Here is an 18,868-nt window from a genome sequence, read left to right on the forward strand (position 1 = left end):
GCTGTTCAATGCTGAAACGATTAATTAAAGCCACACGGAGAGCTGGCAGGGTGAGAGCACCCGGTGGTAAAGCTGTCAGCACCTCCACCGCCGCACCGCGCAGTGCCCCCACCAGGTGTACTCCACCTTCGTCCGGATTCCAACCGTTGCCTTTACACACGTACTCAAACTGCGCCAGGTACACCCTCAAATCACTCTTGCCGTCATACGGCGCGAGTGGGACCTTGTGGGCGCCCGAAGGTCGGACCCCGCGCGTCACTCCTTACGGGATCAACGCGGGACCAAACTGTTCGGGCTCCCACAGTACGCTATTCCCGGGGGGCTACCGCGCATCCCCCGTCCCTCCAAACACTACCCCTCCTGGTGTCGATGCCTGGGCCGCCCTTCCGCAACCCGCTACCCACTCCATACCCGCACACCCTTGCTCACCAGCACCCCCTTCACCCCCCATAGCCAGACCTCCTTGCACACCTCCTCTTTCCATACACTCCGGACCAGTCATACATCTCACCATTGGTCCCTCACGAACACCCGGGTCTACACCACCCCCCAAGCCGACTGAAGCTCCCCTCACATCATATACATTTCCGAATATATCGCCACTCACCTTGGCACCTCGTCTCCGCACCTCCTCTGCCACCTGCAAACTCTTTATTTGGTTAGCAAGCACACCATCATGATTCGAGCACAGACCTTGTACCAATTCCATTACTTCCTCCTTTATCGCTTTCTCAGCTTCCCTTCGTCTCTTCTTAATTTCAATCACCCCTTCTTCCACCTCCTCTAATTTTTCCTTTACCTCCTTCATCTCCCGGTGCGCCCCCTCTATTTCTTCCTCCAACGCCACTTTAACCGTTTCTATGTGCGTCCTCACCTCTCTGTCCTTCGTCTCCATTACTTCTGTCACCTCTTCCAACCTCTTCGTCAACCCCTCATGTACCATCTGACATTCCTTCTGTGTCGCTATTAATTCGTTCTTGATGTCTTTTTGTGTCGCTTTTAACCCCCCGATTATTGCAGTGTTCTTTTCCACTTGGTCCACGAGTTCCTTTTGTCCCACTGTCAGCTGTTCTACTCCCCTCATCAGACCCTCTATGCCCCCCTGTTACCTAGCCTTGTTATTCCTCACCTCTTTCTCCATACGCTTCTCACCTCGCTTTACCTCCTCGCGTACCCCCGAGACCTCCTCGCTGACACCTTGTCGTTTCTCCTCCTTCATCTCCTCCATCTCTTTAGTAGATGCCGCCCTCATTTGTGCTAATTCATCCCTCTGAGCATCCAATTTACCTTCTAGCCCGATTTTCACCTCCTCTATCTGGTTCCCCATTTGTTTGATTTCCCGGGCGGATTGCTCCCCTATCTCCCGCAATTTGCCTTCCATCTTATCTTCTAGCCCCGTTAACCCATTCTTCACCTCTTTTATCCCATTGTCTAACCCCTCAAATTTATTGTCTAACCCCTCAAATTTATTGTCTAACCCCTCAAATTTATTGTCTAACCCCACAAATTTATTGTCTAACCCCGCAAATTTATTGTCTAACCGTTCACCGGTACCCCTCGCTTCATCCCCCTTTGCTCCCATTTGGCCCCCCATTTCTCCCATTTTGCCCCCCATTTCTCCCATTTTGGCTTCGAGCCCCATATTCGCCATTAGTATGGCTGCATTAATCTGCGCCATGAGGTCCCGCACATCAATTCCCCCTATTTGCGCAGCGGGCGCGGCTACCCCGCGCTCGTGCGAGCTGCCACTTTGTGCGTCTGATACCACGTGCGGGAGGGCGCCATTTTGTGCACCTGACATCTCCTCAACCACCTCCTCATTGCTCTCCTCCATTTCTTCCCTGTGGTCCTGTGTTACCCCTAACCCGTCTTCTAGCTCACCCACCTGCATCCGATCGCCTTGACTAGCCATGGCGCGATTTCAAAGTTCAGGTTTTTCTAAAACAAAACAAATTTCGGCCGCTCGTAATTTTGAGCGCGTTAAGCGCGTTTCAGGTCCAATCTCGCTCCCGACACCAATTGTTACGGGACCGCGGCGAGGATGTTGTTTGCCGAACGGATGGCCGCCGCGCCCGAACAGTTACCCCGACTAACCCGATTCCTGAACGTTGGCCGAATCGCGCCACAGATATTCAATGGGGAAAAGACTAAAGCGAAGGATGTGAAGAAGAAGAAGACAGAAGTAGGGAATACGAATATAATTTATTTGCTATTTACAACCAAAAGTAACCAAGGAGAAGGAAGGATAATAAAATAATTTACAGAAGAAATCAAAGAGACACAGTGAAAATCGCTAGCTTATCTAAACAGGCTTAATTAATACCCTGGACAGAACAAACAAAGACGGACTCACACGGGGAATTGCAGAGTGGATTGGCTGGAAGGAGGTGGGTGGCTGGAGGGGGAGGAAGGCACGGAGCTGGCTGGAGCTTGATCCCGCATGGGACGTCGGGCTGGACCTCGACGGCCGCCGATGCCACCGATCCTGTCGTGTGCGCGGGGTAACGGGTCGGAGCTGCTTGGTGGAGCCAACGCTGCTGGTGGGGGGTGTGGCGTGACGGGTTCTCTCTCCCTCTCTCACAAACTCCAGGACTCTTTCTCTCTTTGCTTCGCTTCGCCCCTTCTCTCCTCTCTCTTTCTTAGTCCAACTACTTCAAGGCTTTCGCGCGCACTCTTTATAGCGCCTCAGGCGATCAAGCCGCTGGTGTCCAGGACACGCCCATCGGTGAGCTCGCCTCGGCCCTGATTGGTCGGCACGGCCCTCTGGCTCCGCCCTTGATGACGATGGGCGGGCATGCCCAGGAGTCGGCAGCTCCTCCCCCTTCTTCTCCGAGCCGACCTCGTCGCGAATGGAGTCGCGGAGGGAACAGTTGGCAATTTGTTGGAAGGGGAATGTGAAGGGAAAGGGGATCTACTCTTATTTCACTTGGTGCAATGGAGTATTTCAATTAATGGAAGACACAGCCTTACACTAATACACATAATAAGGATATAACTACTGAACAGGGATATATGGTGTCCTTCGTGTATGTTTTATGGAATTAACTACGGGAACGCCCTTTGACCTTTATACAACAACAAATGCAGGAAGGAGGGTGACATTTTACAACAATTCATTACACAACAACAACAAAAAAAAACATTCTCATATCCACAACAATATATATATATATATATATATATATATATATATATATATATATATATATATATATATATATATATATATATATATATACATATATATGTCGGTCGAAGACCTCAAGGGAAGGAAGAAGAAGAAGAATCAGAGCAACAATGTTTAATAAAATCGATTACAAACACACAGTGTTGAGCAAGGCTCGAGAATGCACCGCCTAACACGCAGCGGGCAATTCCTCAAGACACTCGCTGCAAAATAAGTAAAAAGGCATTTCATTTATAGCAAAATATCAGACAAGAATCTGCGCTAAAGACATAGCAAAACTGGCCCATAAGGACCCACCTCCCATTGTCCCTTCCTACAGAAGGCCAAACTTAGACAAAAAGATGTAAGCATAGGATAGGCTGAGCCTTTTTGGCTCTTTATCTAAACATATCAGACCCGAGCACAGGCCGAAGAAAATATTCTCATACACTAGGCTAAATGGTAGATGAATGATTGGATACACATGCTGAATACAATAACAATCAAGGATATGTAATGTCTATATTTCTCCCGAGGTTGGTTACGTCCTTGAGTTAGGAGACATACTGGAAACTACAAAGATATATAATTAATTATTCCCTTCGTGAAGGAGGCGTTTGGCGACATGTTTTCCCTGTACGTGGGTCGCGAGCATATTATCTACTGTCTGGCACATACATTCAAGGACTTGTTTACTGGGCTAAGGATCCACCCTGCACCTCGAGCCTCGAAACCACATTTTATCCACTCGCCTCTGCCTGCAGCTGAGTTCAAATCAGTTTTCAGAAGCACGATATATAATTTCAGATGTTTATGATCAATTGAGTCATGGGGTTTAAACCCTAATGGCTAACAGTTCCTTCCTTTGTCTTTACAAGACAACTCCTTGGAAAGACACCGTATACCTAGTGGTTAGCATCCCAATTAGTCACATGCCAGGCACGACATAGCGTCACGTATGCTCAAAGAGAGATACCGGCCCTAACTGGCCGTCTAACATTCAACGCATGAATTGTTAGCCATAATTCGCGACGACGGCGCCTGGTTAAGAGATTGCTGCCGCCCGGCCGGATTCCGAATCCACCCTCGCAGCGGCGTAGGTGCGACCCAGTTGCCAGCCAGATTTAGGGCCCTCCTTATGCAGGCGTGGTCCTCGCGAATTAGGGCAAACAATCGACTTTCAATGCCATCAAGCCTTGTACATGTGATTGCTGGGTGGTGTAAGTGGTGGTGAGGGTGGTTCTTCCGGATACATGTTTGCCATCCGCTCCTTACTGCTGGCATAATAGCAATAACCTTTAAAAGAACCTACACTTTCTAAATCACAGGTATAATCATCCCAACTAAAATAATCATTATCAGAATCCCAAGCATCAATAGGTTCATCGATTACCCCACATACTCCTTCCTTTTCTGCCAACAACATATCCAAAGCCACTTGATTCTGCATCACCATCGTTCGCATATGCACTAATTCGTTTTCCAATTGTAGTTCTGCGATTCGGGTTTCGTTTCCAATTCGTTCCATTACTAATGCGAGACTATCTATTCGCCAATCATTCATAATACATAAGAGGCGTTAGCCAGTACACGCAAGGGGTTTACCACACAAGTATCACAGTCATCACAAAAATCAATACAGGCATCAGCCAGTTCCCACAAGGGATTTTTCAACACAAGTATCACAGTCATCACAAAAATCAATACAAAATTCTGAAGCGCCGGTCACATCTGCCTTGTTGAAGGACCCATTCAGGTCGACGGCCTCTATGGTCAAGATCATGGTCTTCCGACGGCGGTTTCTTCATTGTCCATCCTGAAAAATACTTTCTTACACACACCATGATCAAATTCCTAGCCCCCCGTCCCACCAATTGGCATTTAGTTACCTTATCTCTCAGATGGTTGGCTTATTCATAGCCGCATTTCCTGTGTCGTGTCTGGAAATTCGAATGCCATATTTACTTTCACCAATTTCCGAAAATACCTTCCCTTTAATCATCTTCCCTACATCTAATAATACATGATTTACCAACCATTTCCCCCCCAGTGCAAGCCAACCCCTTGTATCACCTTCTTATCACGAAACAACAGTCCATAACTAACCACTTTCCTTTATTTCCTGCCTTTTCCATTAACTTTTTATAACCTTTTCCTCCACTTTCTCATCAATTCCTGCAGTCACCTGTCATTGACAAATAATCCATCTGATTCGACTTTCCACTCCAATCATCTTTGCACTTTCCATGACCTTCTTCACACTTCCTTTTAAACCTTTTTTCAGATACAACCCACATGAGTTATGAATACAATTTCCCCTTTCAGGCACGTGTCTAGCCACTCACAAAGTGTCCATAAGACAACGTCATCATATTTCACACCTCAGCTCTCGAGACCACCCAGGGGTCCCTTGAGAGATGCATCCTAATGTTAATCAGCTCTCGAGAGCTCAATTTTGAACAGGGGTAAAACCAGCAATACTCAATTCTGCCGAGCAAGAGGTCAGAGCAGTATCACTCCCTCTTCCCTCTGCCCACCATAACTGGCAGACAGACAATGGCGAGCCATAAGCCCCAAAATGACATTGCACGAACCCTTTCAATATCTGTCTAAACCTACTGCCATTTAACGACGCTTCCCAGATGACGGCTCCCATACACTATTCTGGCACAAATTGTTGCATCCCACAGATGCCACGATTATTTGAACAAATTCATTTTCCTAATCCACCCTTTCAATTTTCATTTCAATTTAAAGTCAATCCAATGTCCTCTAATACCTCTCTTAGCATCCCATGCACCTGTTGCAGACACCTGTTTTAGCCTCTGGCCCCAGATAACTCTCTGCCGGTAGACCTTAATGGTTTGGTCGCCATATGCATATGTCTCCGTGTTCGCCCATGCCCTCATGTCCCCAGTGCTGGCAAAGCGGTATATTAAACTAAGTGTGATTGCCACCCCTAACAGGCGGTGGTGCAGCATCCTCGATCTGTGGTGGTGCGTTTGAGGTGTCTGTGTTTGTGGGTATGGCCAACTTACAATGTGTGGCATGTACCCAGGACGACTTGCCCTCACAAAACACCGCTGTTGGTGTGATCAGAAGAACTTGGTATGGCCCCGTCCACCTTGGTTCGAGCGCAGTCTTACGGGTGAAATGCTTCACCAGCACGTAATCTCCTGCCTCGAAGGTGTGGATAGGCTTGCTTGTTGGCTCCGGCAGGGCCTCCCGAACACGTTCATGTATGCTGCGTGCCACATGGGACAAACCTATGCAAAACTTTAGAAGCATGTCATCCATGATAGGTAATTCAAGGGCTGCCATATCCACTGGCGCCGATACCGGCAAACTCATGGGCCGACCCATTAATATCTCGTGCGGAGAGAGACCAGTGGTGCGCCCTGGAGTAGAGCGCACGCTCATTAACGCTAGCGGAAGGGCCTCCGGCCACTTGAGGCCTGTCTCGTCGCAAATCTTTGCCAACTTACCTTTCAGTGTGCCATTCGTTCGTTCTACAAGTCCCGCCGATTGCGGGTAGTAAACACAGTGGAACGACTGTATCACTCCCAAGGCCTTTAACACGGCTTTAATGACGTCACCTGTGAAGTGCCCACCCTGATCGGATGACACTTTCTGCGGGACACCGAATCGACATATAAAGTGCCGCAAAAGGCACTTGGCCACCGTTATAGCGTCAGCCCTGACGCATGGGTAGGCCTCCACCCACTTGGTGAACATGTCCACCACTACCAATACATGCTTAAAGGACATACAAGGCGGTAAATTGAAAAAATCGAACTGGATATGACAGAACGGCCCGACGGGAGCCGGGTGACCCACGTTGTGGCGGCGTCTGGGGGGTGCCCCCCTATTATGCCGTTGACATATAGCGCACGAGCGACAGACCATGGTAACCGCAGCCGAAAGGCCTGGTGCTGCCCAGGTGGAAGTGACCTGCCTCATCACCCCCCTATGGCACACATGGCCATTTTGATGCGCCATGCGTGCCAACCATGGCAATAAAGCTCGCGGTGCCACGGGTTTGTCATTAATCGTCCACATTTGTCCTTCTGCGGGGCGCTGAGCTCCCAATTTAATCCAATCTTGATGTTCTACGTTTGAGGCCGCGGCTTGTAATTGTATTACATCGAACTCTGTAGGTGCGGATGTCGGAACGTCTGTCTGGGCGGTCGCTTTAGCGCCCTGTTTGCGCGTAACTACTGGCATATTATACCCAATCTGTTGGTTTGCCGCTTGTGCTGCTGCTTCGTCGGCTCGGGCGTTTCCACGGGCCACAGCGTCGTCTGTACGCTGGTGACCTCGGCATTTAACTACAGCTATTTCACGTGGAAGCATAATACTATGAAGCAGATTACGCACTAAGTCCCCATTTTTGATGAGTGCTCCCGCTGAAGTGAGGAACCCTCTCATTTTCCATATGGCCCCTTTGTCGTGGACCACTCCGTGTGCGTATGCCGAGTCAGTATAAATTGTCACTGCCTTTTCCTCGCTTACTTCGCACGCTCTCGTGAGTGCGTACAGTTCAGCTTGTTGTGCTGACCAGGTGGGCGGGAGGCGGCCGCTTTCGACCGTCTCCGTATCCGAGCATACTGCGTACCCAGATAACAGGGATCCGTCCCAAGCCCGTTTGGCTGAACCATCGACGTAATAGGTGTGATCGGCTTCCTGTAGCGGTGTGTCCTGTAAGTCGGGCCTTACCGTGGATATTAATTGGACCACGTCCGTACAAACGTGCGGGATTCCCTCCTCCTTTGTTGGCAAAAGTGTCGCTGGGTTAAGAACGGTACACCGCATCACCGTCACGTTGGGTGCCATAATTAATGCCGTTTCGTATTGCATCAGTCGAGTGGCTGTGAAATGCTGTGTGTTTCGCTGTTGTAGTAGTGTATGGACGCAATGCGGTACCTGTAAAAGGACCGGATGTCCCATCACTATGTCGGCCGTCCGCTCAACTGCGTATCGGGCAGCCGCCACGGCTTGTAAACACAACGGAAAGCCTTGTTCTACCGCATCAAGCTTTTTGCTGAAATAGGCTACCGGACGTTCCCTATCTCCATGAGTCTGAGTTAACACGGATTGTGCGAATCCCCCTACTGCATGGGTGAAAAGTGTGAAGGCCTTTTTATAGTCGGGAAGGCCCAAGGTTGGGGCCGTTACCAGGGCTCGTTTGAGTCCTTCGTAGCAGCGTATTCGATTGTCCGTCCAGTTCACCATCCGTGGCTGGTCGTTTTTCGTCGCCTCATACAGAGGTTTTGCTAATAACGCATAGTCAATTATCCATGTACGACAGTACCCTGCCATTCCCAAAAATCGCAACGAACACACTAACACTTCACTGTTATCCTTCACTTCACTTCAAAATTTCACTGTTATCCTATCAATACCTGGACATTTTTTCCCTTCCTTCCTAGATACGCGAATTTCACACCAGTATAAACCCACTGGAAAAATTATCTGAAAAATAACGAAATCGTCTCCAAGTTCTCTAGCTAATCTCCATCCGCAATCGCCAACTTTACCCTCCTATGCATTTTGCCTTAGGTTTTAGAACCTAGAGTCTACTAAAACAACAACAACTAGCCTCCCAGAGCCATTTCCCTGCAAGAGCGGGGTTAGCCTTGCGGTCCCCATGACAATCTTCTTCATTTTGCTCTATCACCTCCCTTTGAGCAATAATTCAATTGATGTGATTCCCATATACCTGGTGGAGTTCTGTTCACCTCGTCTGCAGAGCCGTGATCCAATCTTCACCAGCCCCCAATCACCTTCTCGATTGGGGTCATTCTGCATGTAGCAATCTAACACAACGTTTTTAAACGAAATACACAACTTTACATTCATTGTTCCCCCCCCCAATCTGGCTCTCCCCAAGAGCTCCGTGTCCGGACAGACAGACAGATAAACAGACCGGGTGAAACCATAACCATCCATCCTTCCGATTGGACTCACGTCAGCATCACATGTCATTCTTGCCTTCATTCAACGCATTCTGCCATCCCAAGTCGGCCAAATACAAGCCCCGGCCATGCCGTTGAATAAACACCCAGTCGGTTGACAGCCTATCATTTTTGACTTTCACTCCCATTCTCCCTTGCTACATTTGGAGAGCCGTTAATGTGGGGATGTAATTGAACACTTGTTTTAAAGCCCTGTCTACACATGCTCTCCATAACATACTCATTATTCCCTGCCAATTTTACTCATCCGGATTGCCCAACGCCCGCAGGCAATTTGGGGAACCCCTTGTCAATCCATGACACACTTCAATGACTCACACAATAAACACAAATACACGCTGCAATGACAGATCATTCATTCCCTTATACACAAATACCATGTGACTGACCCTTTATTCTCCAAAAATCACATAAACATTTTCTATTTCCACATATAAGAAATAACCAATATCTCCCTTGAGATACAAAACAAAAACGCTTCCAACTCTAGCATCCCAAATTCTTCCTTGGAAGCATGCTCGACAATGCAGCATCGCTTCCACTCAGCACACAACATACCTGTGCTCACTCCAACACATCCAGTGCATAGCTTAACTTAAAATACTCATCGTCCTACCTTTCTTGGGCTAGTCCCTCCTGGTAGTCCTAAGATCGGGTCGCCCCCCGATCCCTAACCTTAAACGCAGTTCTCACGCCGGAGTAACTTAACACCTATTATTATCTATCACCCACATATGGGTCTACCTGCTTCCCATGCAGGAAGCTTACCTGAGGGATATCCCTCCTTATCTCGGGCGCCCTGTATAATCGATTCGTTACCCACTGCTGCTCTGGTTTAAACTAAATATGGTTCGGAATGCAAGCCAGGTAGTACAGCCGACAGAGGTCCACACGTCCAAAGCAAGGCAGGAGGCTTCAATTTCGATGTGCAAAAATGCTTACCCAAATTTGATGCCGGCAGGCCTCCTCCCCAACCTGGAACGTGAGGGTCCACCTCGTCTGCACACTTGGATGATCCCACTCCTGACACCAAAATTGTCGGTCGAAGACCTCAAGGGAAGGAAGAAGAAGAAGAATCAGAGCAACAATGTTTAATAAAATCGATTACAAACACACAGTGTGGAGCAAGGCTCGAGAATGCACCGCCTAACACGCAGCGGGCAATTCCTCAAGACACTCGCTGCAAAATAAGTAAAAAGGCATTTCATTTATAGCAAAATATCAGACAAGAATCTGCGCTAAAGACATAGCAAAACTGGCCCATAAGGACCCACCTCCCATTGTCCCTTCCTACAGAAGGCCAAACTTAGACAAAAAGATGTAAGCATAGGATAGGCTGAGCCTTTTTGGCTCTTTATCTAAACATATCAGACCCGAGCGCAGGCCGAAGAAAATATTCTCATACACTAGGCTAAATGGTAGATGAATGATTGGATACACATGCTGAATACAATAACAATCAAGGATATGTAATGTCTATATTTCTCCCGAGGTTGGTTACGTCCTTGAGTTAGGAGACATACTGGAAACTACAAAGATATATAATTAATTATTCCCTTCGTGAAGGAGGCGTTTGGCGACATGTTTTCCCTGTACGTGGGTCGCGAGCATATTATCTACTGTCTGGCACATACATTCAAGGACTTGTTTACTGGGCTAAGGATCCACCCTGCACCTCGAGCCTCGAAACCACATTTTATCCACTCGCCTCTGCCTGCAGCTGAGTTCAAATCAGTTTTCAGAAGCACGATATATAATTTCAGATGTTTATGATCAATTGAGTCATGGGGTTTAAACCCTAATGGCTAACATATATATATATACATATATATATATACATATATATATATATACATACATATATATACTGTATGTATATATATATATACATATATATATATATATATATATATATATATACATATATATATATATATATATATACAGTCACGTGAAAAAGTAAGTACACCCCATGTAAAGTTTTGACTTTTTCAACATATTTCAACATACAGCTATTTGATCTTCATTTCAACAATATTGATAGATAAATGTGATATAATAAAACAAATATCATGAAACATTTACATTTTGTAGTCCATTGTATAATTTAAATAAACATAAATGCAAATTTCGCATGTGGAAAAAGTAAGTACACCCTTGGCTCTAAAAGGTGGTATTGCCCCCTTTGGCAGAAACAACCTCAAGTAGGCGTTTGTTATAACTGTCTACCAGTCTCTGACATCGACTGGGAGAAATTTTTGCCCACTCCTCCATGCAGAATTCTTTCAGCTGTGCGATGTTTGAGGGGTTTCTTGCATGCACAGCTTGTTTCAAATCCCCCCACAACATCTCAATGGGATTTAGATCCGGGTTTTGACTTGGCCATTCCAGAACCCTCGATTTCTTTCTTTTCAGCCATTCCTTGGTGGATTTACTGGTATGTTTAGGGTCATTGTCATGTTGCAAGGTCCACCTTCTAGTCAGGTTCACCATGTAATTTCGTTGGAATTTTTGGGGGATTTGGAAAACTATATATTTTTGGAACTATATTGTATAGTCAGTCAGAAAACCAATGTTGCTATTTGCACAGACTCCTGTATGGCGGCCATCTTGGATTTTCAAAATTGCCGCCATAGAACTAATTTTTCTCAATATCTCAGCTTCTAAATAACATAGAGCTTTGATTCTAACGGCTAAACATACATTTTCAAGGGCCCCGAATCCAATGGTAACAAGTTCGATAAGCTAGACATGACCATAGAGCTCGTATGTGGCGGCCATCTTGGATTTTTCAAACTGGCCGCCGTAAAATTGATGTTTCTCAATATCTCAGCTTCTAAACAACATAAAGCTTTGATTCTAACGGCTAAACATACATTTTCAAGGGCCCCGAATCCAATGGTAACACGTTCGATAAGCTAGACATGACCATAGAGCTCCTATGTGGCGGCCATCTTGGATTTTTCAAACTGGCCGCCGTAAAACTGATGTACCTCACCTTCTAAAGAGCACAGAGCTTTGATTCATCATTGAGTAAAGTCATCATCATCATCCTCATCATCGCTTTCGTTCATCACATCTTGAGAGTCCTCATCATTTTGGCACTGGATGTCACACTGACAAAGGTCTGTACAAGCCAAGTTGTTTGTTCTGCAGGAACATCTAGATAAAGAACAGTCTGTTTTGCACTTACATCTAACCATTTGAATGATGGCCTTGGGGGCTGGAGGCTCCTCAGTTGTGGTTGGTTTCACTTATCCATCCGTGTCTTTGTAAAAGCCGTTTTACAGGGGATTCAGCTGAGGATCCTGTTGAGCAATGCTTGCCTGACCACACACTCTGGCTTGGATATGGACTCTAAGGATGTGCTGCTTGAGAGCTCCAAGAGTAGGAGGAAGCCTGTCACTTTCTGCCATGTGTTTGCAAAAGAGATACCATCGTAGTTCGGGGATGCTGTCGATGTGGATGCCATTTGGAGAGTAAGCAGCGCATACAAAGTTAGCTAGTGTGGACAACATGTCCTCCGTCACTTCAGTTGCATCTGAAAGCATTCGCACGGTGTCTATGACATCTTCACTTGCTTTGAGGTAGACATGCAGCCAGGTTGCTTTGCCTATTCGAGAGAACCTCCCAGTGTTGTCTGCCCCTGTGAAAGCATGAAAGGCTGGCAACGCCTTTGCTCTTTCGACCCCTAGAGCTGTCCACAGTGGCTCTATTTGAAGTATTCCAGAGGCCATGGAAATGGATGTATTCCTCAGCAGTAGGTCATAGTTTGCTATGACTAGTACCAGGACATCTGTGTCGGGAGAGAAGAACACCAACTGCGCATCATGTGGGTTTCGCTGGGATGCCAGCACGGCCTGGTGGATCAACAGGGTGTCAGCTTCTTCATGGTTGTTGTCCTCGAAGAGCAGGTCACTGTTGCTCCTATTACGCCCTGAAGCAGACGTGATGATCAACTTGGATGAGTGACTGTTGTATTCTAGAGTTTTCACTGCCAGATAGTCAGTCAGATCAGCCTTTGTTTTGTCATGAGAAAGGAATCTGCTCATTGGGATGTGTTTGATGTTGGTGTCATCTCTGACTTGATACTGTACTGCATCCTTTCCTTGCCTTCTTTTAGCCCTGGTAGCACTCTTCAGAGAATCGTTTTTGTACGTGTCAAAGACCAGTATGATCTCATCACAATCTTTTGTTAGAGACATGAGTCTGTCATTGAAGCATTCACCCAGATCGTTGACTTTCACTACAGTGGCTGGTTTCTTTGTCAGCTTATGCACAAGTACCATCCCATCCACCAGTGCAATCTTCCGACTTGTAGGTTTACTAGATGTGGATGCCATAGTTCTTGTGTCCATTGGATCTTCTTGTGGAACACTTGCAGCTGGTGTCTGCTGCTGATCTTCGGGGTGAATTTCTGCTCTTGCTAACTTGTCGAGGAGATGAATTAACTTCGACTTGTCAGTGCATGGAAGAATTGTCCCATCTGGAGCGAACAGTGCTCTTGGTGTCACAGTGAACTCGTAATTTCCGATGGCATATTTCTGGTTGACGTCTCTGTTTGACTTGGCAAGGACCATGAGCCTTCCGTACAGTTCCTTAGTCTCCTTCAGATCCACAGTCCTGTCTCTGAGTTTCACTGTGGTTCTCTTGTTCCCAGACGTGAACATCTTGTTGTTCTCCTTCTTGACTGGTGCCCAGAGGCTAACATCTCCATTGATACGCTCTGACACGTAGTCTTCATACAACTTCTGACCAGTGACATCAATGTTCAAGATCTGTGGTACATACTCGTCTGGGATGTAAGCATTCGTTATCACATTGTGCAGCTTGTCACCTTCAGTGTCAAATGGATTCCCGTGACTCAGTATCGCAGCCTTGATCTTGTTGATTGCTTCATGCTCCCTCTTGACTGCACTTGGACCAAGGTCATGATGTTCTGTGATCTTGTCACCTTCCAGGCCAAACTGACTCTTGAAGTCTTTTGACAGGCGTGATAATTCTGGTGTAACCATGAAGAATCTCTGTCTAGCATTGGCATTGTTAGAGATGCCAATCAGTCCAGAGTGAATCTTCATCAGCTTGTTCAGATGTTCACATGCATGATCTGGTCCAATGGATACAAACGGGATGTCATTCTTGGTTACTGATAGATTGCCAGCTCCTAGTTCTTCCCAGGTCCTAGGGTGATTGGTTCTTAGGTCATACATGTCTGCGATGTATCGGGGCCAGAGCCGCTTGTATTTGATCCGGTCCATGGCAAAGAATAACTTGCTCAGTTCTTCTCCAGCTTGGAGGTGAAGCACCAGGTCAGCACTCCGTGATGCTGCCACGAATAACAGGATTGTCTCCACCCGATGTAGATAGTTCATCATTGACTTGAACATTGCATTCTTGGATCTCCGTGCTTCCCACTCCTCGAGTGCCGTCACCACCCCATCAGATGTCAAGACTTGAAGGAGTTTGGTGTTTGCTTGTTTTACAGATTCAGCTTTCATGCACTTGTTCGTCTCAGCACAGGCAGCTTCTACTCCCTCTGTTGCCTCGAAACACACATCCTTTACTTGTGGGTTGTCCTTCAAGAACTCCTCCAGAACCATTTCATAAAGTGCTACATATGAATATATATGGGCACGGAGAGACCGCTTGTAGTGTGTACATTTCAGGATTTGCCGCGTCGTGGCTGGACCATAGACATCAGCTTCTACCCAAGCATCATCAATGCCTGAGTTCTCCATGGAGGCTCCGAGGGCTCGGAGAGCCGCCATGACAACATGCAGCTCACCCAGTCTGGGGACGACTGTGCGTTTCAAGTCAGGTCTACCGATATATACAACCACCACCACAGACATATTGATGTATAATAGGCTACAAATACACTACCACCATCACCACAATATCAGGTATATTGCTCAGTATATAAATAATACAAAAACACACGCTGTAAACTAATTATTTTCCTCATCTGTACCCTGGAGATCAAACTTATTACTTTATTAGCTTGTCCACCCGTAAACAGATTTTAAGTTCTCATGAACATTAGGAGTATCTGTGTGTTATTTGGCAGTATGCCACAAAGCCCCACAAAGGGCAAAACACTCGCAGTAGAATAGTATTTCTCATTACAGTCAACACAGTCAGGTTCAGCATGTCCAGATTTTAGATTTCGTTGGATTGTTTTGGGGATTTAGAAAAATCAAAGCTCCGTCTTATTTAGAAGAAGAGATCCTGAGAAACATCAATTTTACGGCGGCCAGTTTGAAAAATCCAAGATGGCCGCCACATAGGAGCTCTTTGGTCATGTCTAGCTTATCGAACTTGTTACCATTGGATTCGGGCCCTTGAAAATGTATGTTTAGCCGTTAGAATCAAAGCTTTATGTTGTTTAGAAGCTGAGATATTGAGAAACATCAATTTTACGGCGGCCAGTTTGAAAAATCCAAGATGGCCGCCATATAGGAGCTCTATGGTCATGTCTAGCTTATCGAACTTGTTACCATTGGATTCGGGGCCCTTGAAAATGTATGTTTAGCCGTTAGAATCAAAGCTTTATGTTGTTTAGAAGCTGAGATATTGAGAAACATCAATTTTACGGCGGCCAGTTTGAAAAATCCAAGATGGCCGCCACATAGGAGCTCTATGGTCATGTCTAGCTTATCGAACTTGTTACCATTGGATTCGGGGCCCTTGAAAATGTATGCTTAGCCGTTAGAATCAAAGCTTTATGTTGTTTAGAAGCTGAGATATTGAGAAACATCAATTTTACGGCGGCCAGTTTGAAAAATCCAAGATGGCCGCCACATAGGAGCTCTATGGTCATGTCTAGCTTATCGAACTTGTTACCATTGGATTCGGGGCCCTTGAAAATGTATGTTTAGCCGTTAGAATCAAAGCTCTATGTTATTTAGAAGCTGAGATATTGAGAAAAATTAGTTCTACGGCAGCAATTTTGAAAATCCAAGATGGCCGCCATACAGGAGTCTGTGCAAATAGCAACATTGGTTTTCTGACTGACTATACAATATAGTTTCCAAAAATATATAGTTTTCCAAATCCCCCAAAAAATCCAACGAAACTTTAAATCTGGACATACTGAACCTGACTATTCGGTTGAGCTTCAACTTTCCGACAGATGGCCTCACATTATCCTCAAGCACCCTCTGGTACAATGAAGAATTCATAGTGGATTCTATGATGGTGAGCTGCCCAGGCCCTGATGCAGCAAAGCTGCCCAAAACCATAATATTTCCACTACCATGCTTTACAGTTGGTATCAGGTTCTTGTGGTCAAATGCTGTCTTTGGTTTTCACCAAACATGTCTTCTGGTACTGTGGCCAAATAGCTCTACCTTTGACTCATCTATCCAGAGCACATTGTTCCAGAAGTGCTGGTCTTTGCCTCGGTGTTCATTGGCAAACGTTAGTCTTGCCCTGATGTTCTTTCTGGACAGCAATGGTTTCCTCCTGGCACACCTCCCATGTAGATCAAATTTGTGCAGCCTCTTTCTAATGGTAGACTCATGCACTTTGACATCAACAGTGGCAAGAGCTACCTGTAGGTCCTGTGATGACATTCTGGGGTTCTTGGAGACTTCTTTCAGCATCTTGCGGTCTGCTCTCAGGCTGAACTTGCTGGAGCGGCCTGGTCTGAACAAGTTGGCAGTTGTTTGGAATCTTCTCCACTTGTCGATGATCTTCCGGACAGTCGAATGATTGATTTCAAATTGTTTGGAGATCTTTTTAAATCCCTTCCCAGACTCGTAGGCATCTATAGCCTTCTTTCTGAAGGCCTCAGAGAGCTCTTTTGATCTCGGCATGGGGACGCCGCACACTTGAACAACAAAAAGCAAACCAAACGAAATGTCTGAGGTTTAAATAAGACAGGTTCCTCCAAGATCCTCTCTAACAATGTTCTAATCATTTACACCTGGGCTGGTGTACCTGATTCTAATTTTAGGTGTTTGAAGTAATGATAAATGTATGGGTGTACTTACTTTTTCCACATGCGAAATTTGCATTGATGTTTATTTAAATTATACAATGGACTACAAAATGTAAATGTTTCATGATATTTGTTATATTATATCACCTTTATCTGTCAATATTGTTGAAATGAAGATCAAATAGCTGTATGTTGAAATATATTGAAAAAGTCAAAACTTTACATGGGGTGTACTTACTTTTTCACGTGACTGCATATATATATATATTGTTGTGGATATGAGGATTGAGTTTTTTTGATTGTGTTGTATTGTATAGTAAATGGTTGTGAATTATTGGTTTAGTCTGAGCCCTCCTTGCTCCAGTGTGTATAAAGGTCAAAGGGCGTTCCGGTAGTTAATTCCATAAAGCATACATTGAAGGACACTATAATACCCTTGTTCAGTAGTTTATTTCCTTATTCTGTGTATTAGGTTAAGGCTTTGTCTTCCATTAAAATGACACTCCATTGCACCAAGTGAAATAAGATAGATTCCCTTCATTCTTCATTCCCATTCCCAAAAACCTCCATTTCCCCTTTCGTCATGGCCAAGCCTCGATTGCATTACATCCCCTCCAAAACCACCATTGAACATGTGCTCGGGTCGGGGAAGAAAGGCGTGCCCGCCCGTCGTCATCAAGGGCGGAGCCAGAGGGTCGCACGACCAACCACGGCCGAGGTGAGCACACCGATGGGCGTGTCCAAAAGGCCGGCGGCTTAATCGCCGGAGGCGCTATAAAGGCGCGCGCGCAAGGACGTTGTAGAGTGGAGTTGGTTGCGTTGTTGGTAGTCAGTGGTTGCGTTGTGGTGGTCAGTGGTTGCGTGGTGGTGGTCAGTTGTTGCGTTGGTTGCGTTGGGTTGTCGATGGTGAGGAGTGGTCGGACCAAGAAAGAGAAAGAGTTGTTGGACCAAGAGAACATAGAGAACATCCAAGGAGAGGACATCCCAGAAAGCACAAAGCCTGTTGTAGTCCTGGAAAAGCACGCGACGTCCACAGCAGCAGCAGCAGCGGCGGCCAGAGCAGCAACAACACTCAACAGCCGCTTGGGGCCTGGACTGCGGTTTTGAGCAGGGCCGCGAAGGAACGGCGGCTGCTAAACGCGCCGATCGTGCTGCACAATACAACTCCAAGCCATCCACCTCCGCCATTCCTATCATCATTCCCCGTGTGAGTCGTCTTCGTTTGTTCTGTCCTGGGTATTAATTAAATCCGTTTAGATAAGCTAGCGATTTTCACTGTGTCTCTAAAATCTTCTGTATATTATTTTCTTATCTTTCCTTCTCCTTGGTTATTTTGAGCCTGTAAATAGTAAATAAATTTAGTAGTATTTGCCAACCTTTTCGACTTCTTCTTCTTCTTCTTCACATCCGTGTCGCTTTTGTCTTTTCCATATTGAATATCTGTGGCGCGATCCGGCCAACGTTCGGGGATTGGGTTAATCGGGGTAACTGTTAGGCCGCGGTGCCATCCGCTCGGCAAACCAACATCCTTAACCGTGGGCCGTAACAATATATATATTTGAATTTACATGGAGATATATACTCGCATTTATATTCTGAACAAAATTTTACACTTTGAGAACAATCAAACATATAATTATGTTAAAGAGAACAATATTTTCCAAGAACTCAAATAAAATGAGTTGAAGATGATTTTTAACTCAACTGGACTACCGTCCAGTTGAGTTCATCACATGCTGAACCCTCCGGCGTCCGTCGTCTGTCGTCTGTTAACTTTTCGACGTT

Source organism: Myxine glutinosa, chromosome 6 (assembly GCF_964187855.1).
Source record: "Myxine glutinosa chromosome 6, kmMyxGlut1.1, whole genome shotgun sequence".
Taxonomy (NCBI): Eukaryota; Metazoa; Chordata; class Myxini; order Myxiniformes; family Myxinidae; genus Myxine; species Myxine glutinosa.